The following is a 14,176-nucleotide window of genomic DNA, read 5'->3' as shown; positions in this document are numbered from 1 at the left end:
ACTTCTGAATGCTTGACTTTTAACATTTAATGTAATTTGAGGTTTGTTTATTTTTAAAAGGAAGAACAAATTTCATTATATGCAACTGTAACACTCCCCAATCATGTATCATCACCAGGGTTTGAACACTGAACCTTCAGTACTGCAGCATAGCCTATCACTTGAGCTACAGAAATCTGTTCTCCCTGCAAGGGGTGAGATGAGGAATGGGCCAAAGGTTGGATCCAAGGGATGATTGGGGAGCCTGGCCTGACTCTCCTCCCCCTTCTAGATGTGGTGGGGCACTGCCCCATGTCTGCCACCAGAATAAAGGACGGGCTGTGGGTATACAAAAAACAATAATACATTAGTTTCTGTACGCTTTTCCTTATGTGATTTATTTAAACACAGAATATGTGCATCTGTCAGTCCCACTGAATAAGAAGATAAATAAAAACAAACAAACAAACAAAACTAAATGGAAAGTAAACACTGAGGAAAAGAGGAAAATACAAAAATGAGAACAGAGGTGGGAGGGGAAGAAGAGTTGAAAACAGAGTTAGTAATTATGGAATGTCTTCTGGAGGACCCAAATAAAATAGGAAGTTTTCACAGTCTGTTCTGCTAATGTAAATCTAGAATCCCTTTCCTTTTGGAATATTCATGATGGACTTGAAAGAAAACTTTTATTTAATTTAGCTTTTCTCTCCATGACTCCTTGTATTAAGGATATTTTTAAAACAGAATTCCCCACTGAAATCAGAGGGAGTTCTGCTTCAGAAAGGGTGACGTGATATAGCTCCATATTAACACTGTGTGTTCCACAAAAATAACATCTAATTTTAATTTATCAATGTCTTTAACTGAAGACTATTTTTGAGTACTTACATAATAACAATATTTTTACCTTGACTACTCCCCTTAATGTCACTCTAAAAGTTTTATGGAGTAGAAGGAGGAGGAACTTTAAAGGACAATAAACTATGCATACCCCTAGCATTTGATTTACAAATCAGTTCATTGGCCTGTTCCTGTGCTCAGTTAGTTAAAGAGAACATGAATGGGCCACACAAGACCTCCTCGTTGTTTTTAAGGATACCAAGTGTGGTTTACTTGCACTCAACTGGACCCTAGACTTATTTTTTTTAATTTCAGCAGCTAATAGATTAATTAGATTGAGCAGTGAATTGGTTTTATATATGGTCAAGAGTAAAGAATTACTCCTTTCTGGAGAAACTTTATCCCAGACTAAATTACCAAAAGAGTGTGAAAATACATTTTAATACTTAAGACACATGCTTGCTTGTTTTTCATTAGACAAGACCATGTGATCAAACACAAGATCATTCTTGAATATGAAAAACAAAAATCCCTTCAAGGCTGGGATGGCAGATAATGATCACATAACAGCATTGGGCAAATTCTGCCATTCCTCCAGCATGAAACAGACCTGGAGCTGGAGGATGCTGCTCCCATAGCAACCTTTCCCAGTGGCCAGTTTAAGGACATGACCAGAAGAAGGTGTGGCCAGAATGTCACTAATCCCCAGATGATCTCTGGCTCCTGGAATAGCCCCAGAAGATGTTGATAGCCACCATAAATTAGAGCAGCCCTTACACTAATCTAATTTGTATCAGGGGTCCAGCTCAGCTCACAATTTAAAGCCATCTTTGCACCTTCTACCCTGAGCTGCAATAAAAGGTCCTTGGCTGAAGCCCAGGGTCTAGACCTCTCTCTTTTACTGAAGGCTCACCCATCACAATTTAAATGTGTTCCTGTTGCCACCTGTACTCAGTTTTAAGAAAATTGCCTCTAACCAAAGCGTAACTCCCCTGCTTACTTCATTATGACATTAACTTCAAAGCCCAGTTTGCATCAATACCAATATTAAGCACAGATAATCCTTTATTCTTTCCTTTTAATATAAGGAAATTAAATGAAGAAGAAACTACATTAATGGAATAAGTAAAGTAGAGTTAAATATAAATAAGCTTGGCAAAATCCAATTTTTTATAATTTTGACATATCAATGTCTTTTTAAAGCACTTTAAAACTTTAATTTTAAATTTTCACAGTTGAAATTAGGGAGGCAGAGAAGGCGGGGGGTGAGAATTATTTAATGACAAACATTGGGATTCAAAAAGTGAAAGCTTTAACTGTTGAAACCACAAATTGTATATTTCAACATGTGATGTTGACAAAATAAATATTCTTAAATCAAACACTAAGTTCTCAAGCAGCATTTTTCCTTCTTTGCTATCTGTAAATTTTGATTATCAATGGAAATATTTTTTCCTGTTTGAGTACAGTGAAATCGATGTTTACTAACATTTATCTGTTAAAAATCAAATCCTTCTAAGCCTGAATATAAACATGTCAGGAATTGCAAAAGTTAAGATCCCAACAGCAGCATTACTAGGTGACACTGAACATGTATTTACTGTCATTTATAGTTGTGCGTTAAGCTAATATATTATGGTTTATGATACATTGTGTTTCTATAACATCTTCTATAAGAGGATCTTGAGGTGTTTTATGAACCATGAACTGAACCTTACAACCTACCTGTGGGGTAACTAATGGGACACAACCAACATATCTAGCCAATTTGAGTTAAAGAAAGTTGCAGGTTCCACACCTGCCTCTGATTCTCTAGCAATATCTCTGGTTTTACAATTGCTTGCACAAACAGCAGAGGGAAAACTTACTGATTATATAGGGGAAGCAGTGAAACTAGCTATACATAAAATGGTATAATATAGTGTAATTTCCCCCCAAACTCTTTCAGTTACACTAGTGTTGGGTGTTATAACAACAATACGTTAAAAAAAAATCAGACAAGTGATTTTTTTTTTTACTTGAGTGCCTCATTTTACTGTTAATAATTTGCACTTATAATTTTCATCAGAGGATCTCAAAGCACTTAGTAAAAACTGAGTTAAACCTCATAACATGCCTGTGAGATAGTAAAGTATTATTGATCTGTAAAATTCTGTTAAAGAGGCACTCCACTGAGGTGTGGGTACTCAGCTCCTCTGAATAAGTAGTCTTGTTCGAGTGACTACACAAGGATTTATGTGCCTAATTTTAGGTACCCAGCATTGAAAATTGCGACCTTGATGACTTGACCAAGAGTCACAGACAAGAATGCTGCGGAGTCACTACCAGAGCAGAGTAGAAAACTCCTGACTCACAGTTCTATCCTCTAAACATACTAGCTTCCTCCTTATTGGAAGCCTCTTTTCAAATTACATCAGGCCTGCTAAAAAGACTGTACAATGTAAATCCATACAACATATAGCATGTACGAGGGGACTGAGTTAATGATGCTTTTGAAACTTTAACATTGCATTTCTTGATTTATTTTAATTTTAACTGACCAGCTGTAGAATTGCACTTTTGTGTATATTTTTACATTATATAACCTGCAGTCATGCATCAAAATCACTGGGAGTTTTGCCTGCATAAGCTTCAAAAGTAGCATGTTCGGTGGAGCAGGCGTTTTCCCATCATGTTTTTTGAGATTTCCATCTGCATTTTAGTGAATATTGAAAGGTGAGTCTTTTCTGGATACATTTGGTTTAATTCAATATTATAATGGGAGTTAAGGAAGAGTTGACATTTTAGAAGCAAGTAATTTTGTGACTCTGGCATAGCAATTAGACCCATGAAGCTTTGTAATACTACTGACTGACAGAGCAATAGGGGAAACTGAAGTCACATGAATCTGTCTCAAAAAAAAAAAAAAAAAAAACCCCTGTTTTGTAATCCATGAACTTTTATTTTTACATAAATACATAGAATTGTTACTAGTTAGTTTCTCTTCCCACAATTTTATTAGTTCCCTCTTATCACAATTTCTCAGCTATAGTTTGAAGTACAGAAAATGCAGGGGGTATGACTATTCACCTGAAGAATAATCAGGGCCGGCTCTGGCTTTTTTGCCGCCCCAGGCAAAAAAGCCTCCGGCCGCACCCGCCCCCCCAGCGGGGGGGGGGGAGGGCGGCCGGGGCCCCGGGGGGGGGGGGGGGGGCCCCGCCGGGGGTGCGCCCTCCCCCCCGCGCGCGCGGGGGGGGGCGCCGGGGGGGGGGGGGGGGGAGGGCGGCCAGAGCGCCGGGGGCAAGGGCTCTGCTCTCCCCCCGGCGGCCAGAGCGCAGGGGGCAGGGCGGCGAGAGGGCGGGCTCGCCGCTCTCCCCCCAGCGGCTGGGGGGGGGGGGGGGCGGCCAGAGTGCCGGGGGTCGGGCGGTGAGCCCGGCCGTGGCCCCGCTCTCCCCGGCGGCCAGAGCGCCGCGCCGCCCCCCTCCAGGTGCCGCCCCAAGCACAAGCTTGGTGGGCTGGTGCCTGGAGCCGGCCCTGAGAATAATAGCTCTTCAAAAGGGAGGGAAATTTGTGAACATGCAACATTATGTCTACTTCAGTTAGTTCAGCAGATATTCTATTATATACAAATAATGATAAAATAACATTAAGGTTGAAAAGTCAAGCACTCAAAGTTAAGAAATACTAGAATTAAGGTTGTACAGACAACCTTAATTCAGCCCCACTATGCATACACATTACGATTGTCTTACCTAACATCATGTAGCAAATCTGTGGCAGAGCAATGAACAGAACCCAGTTCTCATGGGTCCCAGTGCAGTGCCTCAAACACAAAAGAACAGCTCTTCAATTCTCAAAATTCTGTGCCTCATTTATTGTCGATCCCTGTTCACTGAATGAGGCTGGGGAGTTGTAGAACACATAGTACACCTCTAGCCCGATATAACGCTGTCCTCGGGAGCCAAAAAAAACTTACAACATTATAAGTGAAACCGCGTTATATTGAACTTGCTTTGATCCGCTGGAGTGCGCAGCCCTCCCCCCCGCCCCGGAGCGCTGCTTTACCGCGTTATATCCGAATTCGTGTTATATCGGGTCACGTTATATGGGGTAGAGGTGTATATGATCACGTAACAAAAGACTGCATCACAATACATATACACAAAGGGACCAAATTAAGGTTACACAAGCAATGCTAATTCTGGAATTTCCTGGACTTCAAACTTTATTCCTTAGAGGTTCTTTTTATGTAATTTCTTAAGTGGTAGTGGTGTGTTTTGGGGTGTTTTTTTTAAAAGAAGCAAATGGATTCCATCATGTTGGAACCATATTCACCCCGATAGGGATCATCTGCAGGGTTCTAGATTCAAAGCACAGATCTCTACCACTTTAAAAAGGAGCAACTGTTAGCAACAGTATAATATAATCCAGTATTCCAACTGCAAGAGGGGAATACAACACGCAGTTTGCAAGTGGCTTATATAATTATTTGCTAGATATCTGAGAAACTTTGGGAATGAGGATACCTAGGTTCTATTTCTAGCTCTGGAGTGGACTGTGGGTTAGTAGCTGTAGACACAGCACAGATAAGCACACAGATTTAACGCTTTCTGTCTAAAGAACAGTGTGACTGAGTGAATAATACCTGTGTCTCCCATACTAGAGATAGGGTTCTGTTCTCAACTCTGCCAGAAGTGACCATCTGTAACGTCTCAGTTACCCCAACTATAGAATAGGAGGATTACTCCTTGGCTGTTCCCTGATTTAGGAGTGTGAAACTTTAATGAAGACTATAAAGTACACATAATTAACACCATCAGTCAGCAGAAGGCATCCTCCTGGGCTCCCATCCCAGTGGACCTTCCCTGAGGTCAGAGGTGAGGGCATTGTTGCTACAGTGCCTATATCCTGTCCGAAGCTCTAGCTCTGTGCCTGGCAAGCAGGAAGCTGAGTGGGTCCTGGGACTATGATCAGTGCAGTTGACATGTAGGAATTCCCTAGAGCTAGAGAATGCTCAATGCAGACTGCACATAGAAACTTGGGCTGAAAATCTCTCTCACTGGACCAACTTCTGTTGATGAGCAAGACAAGCTCTTGAGCTACACAGAGCTCTTCTTCAGGATATATTTTGATAAAGAGTAAAAAGCACCTCCCTGCCCCCAAGCAACCCCCTGTCAAAGTCAAGTCCTGCTCCACTGCATGGAGATACAACCATTTCTTTTTATGGTGCTACAAATTTAGCATTGACAAAACAACCTATTTTTCTCTAATTTGTTCTCAGAAATGGCTAAAGCACTTTTGCTGTAACCTTCTTAAAAAAAAAAAAAAATCAGTCTGAGGCAGAGATCTTGTATCAACTTTTTTTTTTTAATTTGAACAGTTAGTTTGGCAAAGATACAAAGCTACTGAAAATTGGGTCTCAAGGGGGAAAATGTTAGACTAACTCCAGATGTTGCTGTCAGTGCTCCCTATAACCAAGGATAGAAAACAAAGTGAAATTAGGTGAACAGCTTGCCGCTATGGTGAATGGAACCTCTGACCCATCACCCTTTACTGAACATAGAATACTGCAGCATTTACAGAAGGCATAATTGTATATTGGCTGTTCCCTGTTGTCAAGGAATATTCATATAAATCAGTGTCCATAGGCCACTGGTGCTCCACAGAGAGCATACTGTGGCTTGCAGAGAGCTATCTGGTTTTCTTATTCAAACCTACTAAGTTACATTATAGATAATTACAAAATATTAAATATCTTCCTAATATTAATTTTCCATGTAAGCAATTGTGGTAGGTGCGACAGGGAACTTATGTGGTTGAAGACAGGAGGGAAAGTCTGCACAGGCACTAATGGGAGGGGAGATGGTGCTGAATGATTGTCTGTAGGGAGGGGAGATGGTGCTGAATAATTGTCTGTGGAGAGGTTGGTCCATGAGACTATCTGTTAAAAGTGTGGGCCACAGAATAAGTCGTCCCCATCCAAATGATAGTCCTTGCCCTATTACCTCAGATTGCCACTGGAGGAAGGATAAAGATACTTACATGCACACACATCATGTGAAATCGTCAAGTGAACTGGCTAATATCTGACCAAATTCATCCCTGATGTAATTCAACTGAAGAAACCTTATGCCAGGCTTGAATTTGTCCCATTGCCTACAGTTTTGTAATTCAGTTTGCATTTTGGTAAACTCTGCTGCTATTCATCATTAGCAAAGAAAACACTTAGAAACATTAATATCTGGATCACTCATTTCATTTACACTCTAATTGCTCTTAAAAAGCTCCGGGTAGTGCAGGGGAGGTTTGTTAGTTTCACAATTTCATGATTAGAGGACAAATGCACCTTAGCTGCTTAATGTTAATAATATTCTGTAGATACTCCCCCCAGCATTTCAGTGCATTGCTTCTCATCAGACCACACGAGATCTGAATCTGCATCATCCCAGGATGGCCTTACCTCTGGGGCTGGACAAGGAGGGGTAGCTGCTGCGCAGGGAGTGAAAACTAAAAAGCACCAGGGGCATTACCCGAAGAATGGCAGACAGCACTGAAATCTCGCTATCTCAGGATTTTGTCAACCAAAGCATGGATTGCGCTAGACAGTAAATAACAGAGTCTATACATCCCAATCAGTTTTTTTGCATCTCTTTATTAAGTTTTGGTGGCACTAGGCTGCACTCTCCAGCCAGTACCTGCTCCCCCTTACACAGCTGACAAATGTCGCCAGGGAGAGCACAGATAATCACATCATCATAAATATGGTCAGCATCCCCGGCCAGGCAGCTCTGGAGAAAACCACACACAAGAAATACAGAAGTGAAACCCCAGCCCGGGCTGTAGCTGTAATCGGTGGTGCTTTGTCAGCATTTTATTCTTCTCACTCGTTCTTCTCTCTTCTGCTTACCCTGAGCTCGCTGCAGGCTGGGGGAGGGAAGGGAAATGCCAGACTCAGCTGAAGTGAAAGTTAGCAACAGCTCCAGCGTTGGGGCTGCCAGCGACTCTGCTTCTGGGGAGACCCAGCTCTTAGCTCGGCCTCGATGCGCAAAACCAGCTCGCAGTCCTGGCCCCCCAACCCGGTGCAGCTCGGCTCGCCGGGGGCAACTGATCCATTAGCCCCCCACAAGCCCCGGGGACAAGTGGGGGGGCAGCGTGACAGCAGCGACCCAGGCTGAGCTGGCCGGGGGGGCCCGAGCGGAGCCCGCCCCCATCCCCGCCGCACCGACCGCAGCAAAGGCAGCTCTTACCTGGGGGCCGAGGGCAGGGGGACCAGGCTACAGCGACTCCATGACAAATGGGTTTGTCCCGTCAGCTGAGAGACGCGGAGCCAGAGCGCGGCGGAAACCCCGCCCCAGGCCCCTGCATAGGCGGAGAGGTCAGCCCGGGCGCAGGGAATTGCTCGCTCGGCTCGTCACTCACCGGCTGCTGCGCCCCAGTAGGGCCGCACGTAGCGCGCCTGCACGTGATGCTGGGGCCTGGCGAGGAGAGGCGGGAGCTGCGGGCTCAGGGTAGTGAGAGGGGGGAGGGCAGAGGCCGGGAGACAGGGGGCGCTGGCGGAGGGAGAATGGCTGAAGAGAGCGGCTGGCGGCGCGTAGGGAGGTGGAAGGACTAACAGTTCCACCACCCAGCTGGGACGGCCGTTTGTTTCGTTGGGCTGATGGCAGTGACGTCACTGCGTGGCGCGGGACCCTGACCCACGTCGTGTCTGCCCAGCCCTCTCCTCTGGTTGGGACGGGAGCCCTGCCCGCCTGCGCGTGGGGTCCGGGCTCCCAGGGCCATGGCTGGGCAGTGGGCGGCCAGTGGAAATGCCTGGCACGCTGCGCCTAGCGCACATAGTTCAGAGAGCGGGGTCCTTGCCAGTGCGGGCAGAGCACAGAGGGGGGGGGGGGGGCAAGGGTTTGACCTCCCAGCCTTGAAAGTGCCCCCTTTAAAAGGACAACAGTAAAAAGAGGCTCGTTTAATGTGGTCAGTTTCGGTTTGGGGTGGGTTCTCTTGTTTCCTCCAAATTCCATCGGTGCTGCTGCTGCCTTTCAGTGAATTAGTGGTGCTAGCTATCGCTACATATTCCTGCCACTAACTTTAAGTTACTGCCAGCTCTAGGTTGTTCCTGACTGGATTGCAGATGTACCTACCACACAAAGATTTTCTCAGAGAGACATATTTCCACGGAGGATGAGAACTGTAGAAGAGGCCAGTAATATATAATCTACCTTATTACAAAAGAGGTGTAATAGAGCACCTTGTAATAGAGCACCTTTTTTCGCTTGCAGATGTCTACAAATTTTCAAATGGAGGTGTGGACCCCTTTGGAAATCTTAGACATAGGTTGCAGACCCCCAGTGGTTCATGGGCCACATGGTAACCATTGTTCTATGGTAACAGCAACCTTTTGTGGACCCCTTAGTCATTGTCTGTGGACCCAGACCACAGTTTGAAAACCCTTGGAAGAAATTAACAAACATTTAGAATGAAAGGTACTAATGCTTGATAATGAGTTAGGTATAAGGTATGTTTTCAGAGGTGATTATGCATTATAAATATTTTGAGACAAATTCAGAGAGAGGTTGTAACCTACAGGCCCCTGATGGCAGGAAAGGCAAATGTAAGATAAAATAGGACAAAGAGATTTACTTTACCCTACACCCTCCTGCTAATTGCTATGCCAGGGATGACTCCTCTTTCTCCTGGTAATGTTCCATTGGCTTGTAAATTACACCCACCTATCAATGTGTAATTTAGATCACTTCTGAATTTGTCCCTTTGTGTTTACCTCCCTTGCAACAAAGATTGACCTAAATAATATTTCCCAGGTAGCTTCTGACTCAATAGAATTTTCCTGTCCATTCCATGTTCCCCAGTTGTGCCTTTTGACTGAATTTGATGTTGCAAGAGAAATTCTGCAGTTTCAGCCATCGTCCTTCAACCTGAAGTCTGATGACCCTTCGCCTGTATAACTCACTTTTCACTGAAAATCTGGGTTGTGGAGAGAGGAGCTTAGTGATCTAAGCATCATGGTTTGAATAGTGTACCTATATTCATTAGAACCATAGGCTTAAATCTTGTTAGAGTCTGCTCAACCTTCAAAGGTTAGAGGATACACTTTACTCTTGTGTAGGTGAGTCAATCAAGCTCTTAACAACAAAGATGCTGTCTGTTTCAAGTGGGTTTTAAGAGCCAAATTTTCAAAAACAAAAAAGAACAAAAGCTATGATTGGTTTTATGCACAGATATTTGAAACAAGCATTTGCCATGATTGTGCAGGAAAACCAAGTGTTTGCACACACAATTGGTCTATTAGGTTTCTAAATGGTCAGTTGTGCATATGAATAAATATCCAAAAACAGATTTTGCCTCAGAATACGGAGATGATGACAACACAGGATGGAAAAGGAATGAGAGAAAACACAGGATAGTTGGTAGAAAAGTATTTTTCTTTGTGTTTAGAGTAACTTAGGTTACGGATTTTGATAGCAAATGTTACCTTAAAACAAAAAGCTTTTATTCGGGCAAAACACTGAGTGACTTCAGTGGTGTGTTTTTTGAGGTGCAAGACTGGGCCTCATATTTATTATGAAATTATTGTAGCATCAGCAATGTCTGTTTTATTTCAGAACTGGCTCTAGCATAAATGATATTTAACTGTTCTTTATTGTTTCTTCTAAGAATAATTATATAGTACTAAATGTATTTCTATGGTGTTTATCACCATAGTACTTGGGCATATTATCTGAGGATTCATTTAATTCCCATAAAGGGATTTAAATGTATATTAGACCTTTAACTTATTGTAGGTTTTACTAGAACAGCACCTGGTTACTGAGGAGAAAGAGGACTCCGAGGAAGCATTCTGGGATTTGTAAAGAAATCCACACTGCTGACTAATTTTAGGGCTCTAGGCTGAAGTTCCATGGGTAGGGAGGACTGGAACTTGTATCTCCTCTGCTGCAGTGAGGGACCAAGACTGACAAATGAGCTAAGAGAGGTGAAAACATTATCTAGTTTCCCTCCCAATCTTTCCTGGAGATTACGGGTAGCAGGATTGTTGGGAAATGTAGTCCCTCCTAGCAGCCATGTTTGTAGTCCTGGCAAAACCTGCTGGAGAGGATATATAATTAGCACCCTTCCCACAAAGAGGGAGACAGGTTTTGCTGATATACTTTTTTGGAGTGTGGAAGGTTAGGCAAGTAAGCCTATTTTATGTCTTTCTTTATTTTTAAGCCTATGTTTTGGCTGTGGAGAGGCATAAATAACACAGGTAGAGGAATTTTTTAGTTTATATACTCCAAGGATGGCTGTGCCTTTTTTCTGTTTTGGCCAGCCACAAGGTTCCTGACTGACTGCATAACTCTGCTAGGAAAGAGCCTGCAATAAATATTTTGTAGTGGTAGGTTTTGTAGATTGCTAGTGGAGTAAATTTCACACTCATGGGCCTATAAGAAAGTCATACTCCAGGCTCCCACAAATTCCACATTCCATGTAGGTAGATAACACGTGCATTTCCTTTTAGTTCACTGTTGCCATGTTTTTGCTGAAAATTTTTTTTTTACAACATCTATGGTATATTTCTTTGCACTTGTTTTAATAAACAAGCTGTCTTTTTCAAATAATTGTGATTATAAATCAGTTGCTATGCGTACACTTACCAACCTGTTGTTTTTCTCTTTTCTTCATGCCTCTGTTTCTCTTTCCTCCCTGCTGTTTCTCTTTTCCCTTCCTTTCACTCGTTTTTGGCTTCTCCCACTCTTCCTTTTTCTGCTTTTTTTTTGCTCCTCTTAATATACCTTCTTATTTCCTAACTGCCATGTCCCAAAAGCAGAGGAAAAATTTGAAAGGAAGGTGTAGACATAAAAATACACAAATATGTAAAATTTATTTCTGTAAGGTAAATAACATGTTCTCTAATATCAGCATTTATTTTGTAAATAACTTGGCAGTAATATGAAAGAGATCACAGCAGGTTTATGTGGGATGGAAGTAAAGATGTATATAAAATGTGGGACGGCCCTCGAAAGACTCACTCCTACACTATTTTCTCAGGCAAAATACCCATTGGAGTCAGTCAACGTAGGGACTGATTTAGCCAGATATTCAAGTAAGCACATGTCTGTCTTCAAGCAGGTTGGTAATCCTTCTGACTTCAATGGGACTATGTGTGCTTAATTAGGCAGGGGCTTAATTAAGTACCTTGCTGAATTGGGACCATAATGAATATCTGTCTGTCATTCTGTCCGTGTGTGTGTGTGTGTGTATGTATGTGTGTATATATATATAAATGGAAGTTTCCCCTGAGTAGAGTAAGGAATATATAATCATAAGCAGGAAAACCGTGAAACTCCAAACTTCAGTACATATAATTCTCTGCAATTAATTCAGTCCAGGGGTGTGTGGATTTGCCCTTCTGCAGCTACCCACCCTGAAGTAGAAATAGGGCAAGACCCACCACACCCCTGAATACCCATAAATGACCCACCAAATCTTGGGTAGCAGAGAAATTCCATGGATATCTTGGCATCTGTAAATCACAGGGGTACCTGCACAGAGAGTTTGTGAGGTTTTTTTAGTCATCTCCATCACCCTTGGCAATACTGCTCCCTGTGGAACCTTGTATCCATAGTCTTCCCACCCACTGGTGCTCCAACCCACTCTGAGGTAGTTTAGATGTTGGATCCAAATTTCTACATATCAGGTAGTTAAACACCTAAGTATTGTCACTTACACCCACAATTAATTGTGGATGCAAAATGAGAGGCCAGGTTAAAAATGTCCCTTTCAACAAAATACAGCAGAATTCTTAGAATTAGAATTGTCAGTTGCTGTGTTATTTATAGTAGCTTTGTGGGGAACAGCTTTTCCTAGAGCCACCTTTCTATTGAATCAGGCAACAGAACGATAACTTGATTTATGATGTGTGTCAGAGAACACATTCCTTTCAAAACACAAAAAGCTGTACATCTCATTACAATGCAGAGATGATTTCTCTATGTGTGAAACCTTTCAGGCTGAAAATAACAAAACCCAACAGAGAGTAAAAAATCTTGCAATAATAACCGCAAAGAATAGTAATCAAACAGCCAAACAAGCCATGTTAACTAGAACACCAGAAAAACATTGGGGGTGGGATCAATAAAGGGAGTTATGTGTTGCAAGACTCAGTGTCACAGTACTTCACATTTAGGTGCCTAAAAAAAACATAGAACAACACTGTAATACACAAAGTCGAGTTAGGTGCCTAGGTTCTGCCTTAAATAATGAATGGGGAGAGATAGTTGCCTTAAAATCTGATCAACAAAAGCCAACATGCTAAGTGCAGAGATGCTGACCACAGGGGTGTATGCTAACCCCTGCCTGTCTTTCAGAGATGGGCACCTATCTCTGCTTCCAATCTACAAATGGGAACCTGCCACCTGGAGAGTCAGGCACCTTTGGTATCTAAGCTGCTTCTTGTGGGAATGAGTTAGGCGCCTCACTCCACACGAAGGGCATGGAGGGGTGCTGCCAGCACCCACCTTATAACTTTTAGCCTAGTAGCTAGAGTATGTGCCTGGAATGTGGGAGACCCAGATTCAATTCCCCCCTCTCTATTAGAGGGGGGGAAACGACTAATTAGGGGGATCTACCTCTCAGGAGAGTGCTCGAAAACCGAGTTCTGAGATATTGTGATGTGAGGCTCCCTCAGTCGCTCCTGTTGAAGCTGTTCCACTGTGGATAAATAATGAGTGATTGGGGGAGTGGATGCCCTGGCCCAATCACTATTTAAGTATGTATCCACAGTGGAAGTGGAACAGTGACTGGGCGAGAGAGAGGAAATGACTCTGTGGTTGGGACATCCACCTGGCAGTTGGAGACCTGATCACCCTGCTCCAGTCATTCTTTCATTATTTATTCACAGTGGAACAGCTTCAACAGGAGAGATCAAAGGAAATGCACATCAGACTATCCCATAGTTCAGTGGTTAGAGCACTCTCCTGAGAAGTGAAAGACTCCACTCTTCAAATCTTTTCTCCATGCTCTGGCAGAGAGGGAGGAATTGGACCTGGGTCTCCCACAGCCCAGGCAAATGCTCTAACTGCTGGGCTAAAAGCTACAGGGGGTGTCAGCAGTGCCTACCTCTCCCTCCCTCAGAGTTTTGAATGGAACCTGATAGGCATGCTCAGAGGCCCCGCATATGACTTAAGTGGCTTAATATCTATCTTCGCTCCAGTTCATGAGTCACTCTGGGACTTAGGCAGCAGATAGGTACCCAAGTGCCTAGAGCAAGGCAGCAGCATGCATGCCCAAGTGTCTAAAACTCAGATGCCTAGGTTAGGTGCTGAGTGAGTTAGGCATCTACACGGAGTTAGGCAGCAGCCAAGTGGGAGTTTCGTGGATTGCAGTGGTG

General features: G+C 43.2%; 1 protein-coding gene across 1 annotated transcript in view; it reads right to left on the bottom strand.

The window, feature by feature from the left end:
* RNF13 (ring finger protein 13) overlaps positions 1-8,191 on the bottom strand; it is a 120,800-nt gene extending 112,609 nt beyond the window's left edge. Inside the window, exon 1 of the mRNA XM_026649993.2 lies at positions 8,046-8,191. The gene's annotated coding sequence lies outside the window, so the exon portion shown is untranslated. The remainder of the gene's footprint in view (positions 1-8,045) is intronic.
* Between the last annotated feature and the right edge of the window lie 5,985 nt (positions 8,192-14,176).

The sequence above is a fragment of the Terrapene carolina genome, unplaced genomic scaffold (genome assembly GCF_002925995.2).
Source record: "Terrapene carolina triunguis isolate 2854851 unplaced genomic scaffold, T_m_triunguis-2.0 Scaffold88, whole genome shotgun sequence".
NCBI lineage: Eukaryota > Metazoa > Chordata > Testudines > Emydidae > Terrapene > Terrapene triunguis.
This window is presented reverse-complemented; position numbering and strand designations above follow the sequence as displayed.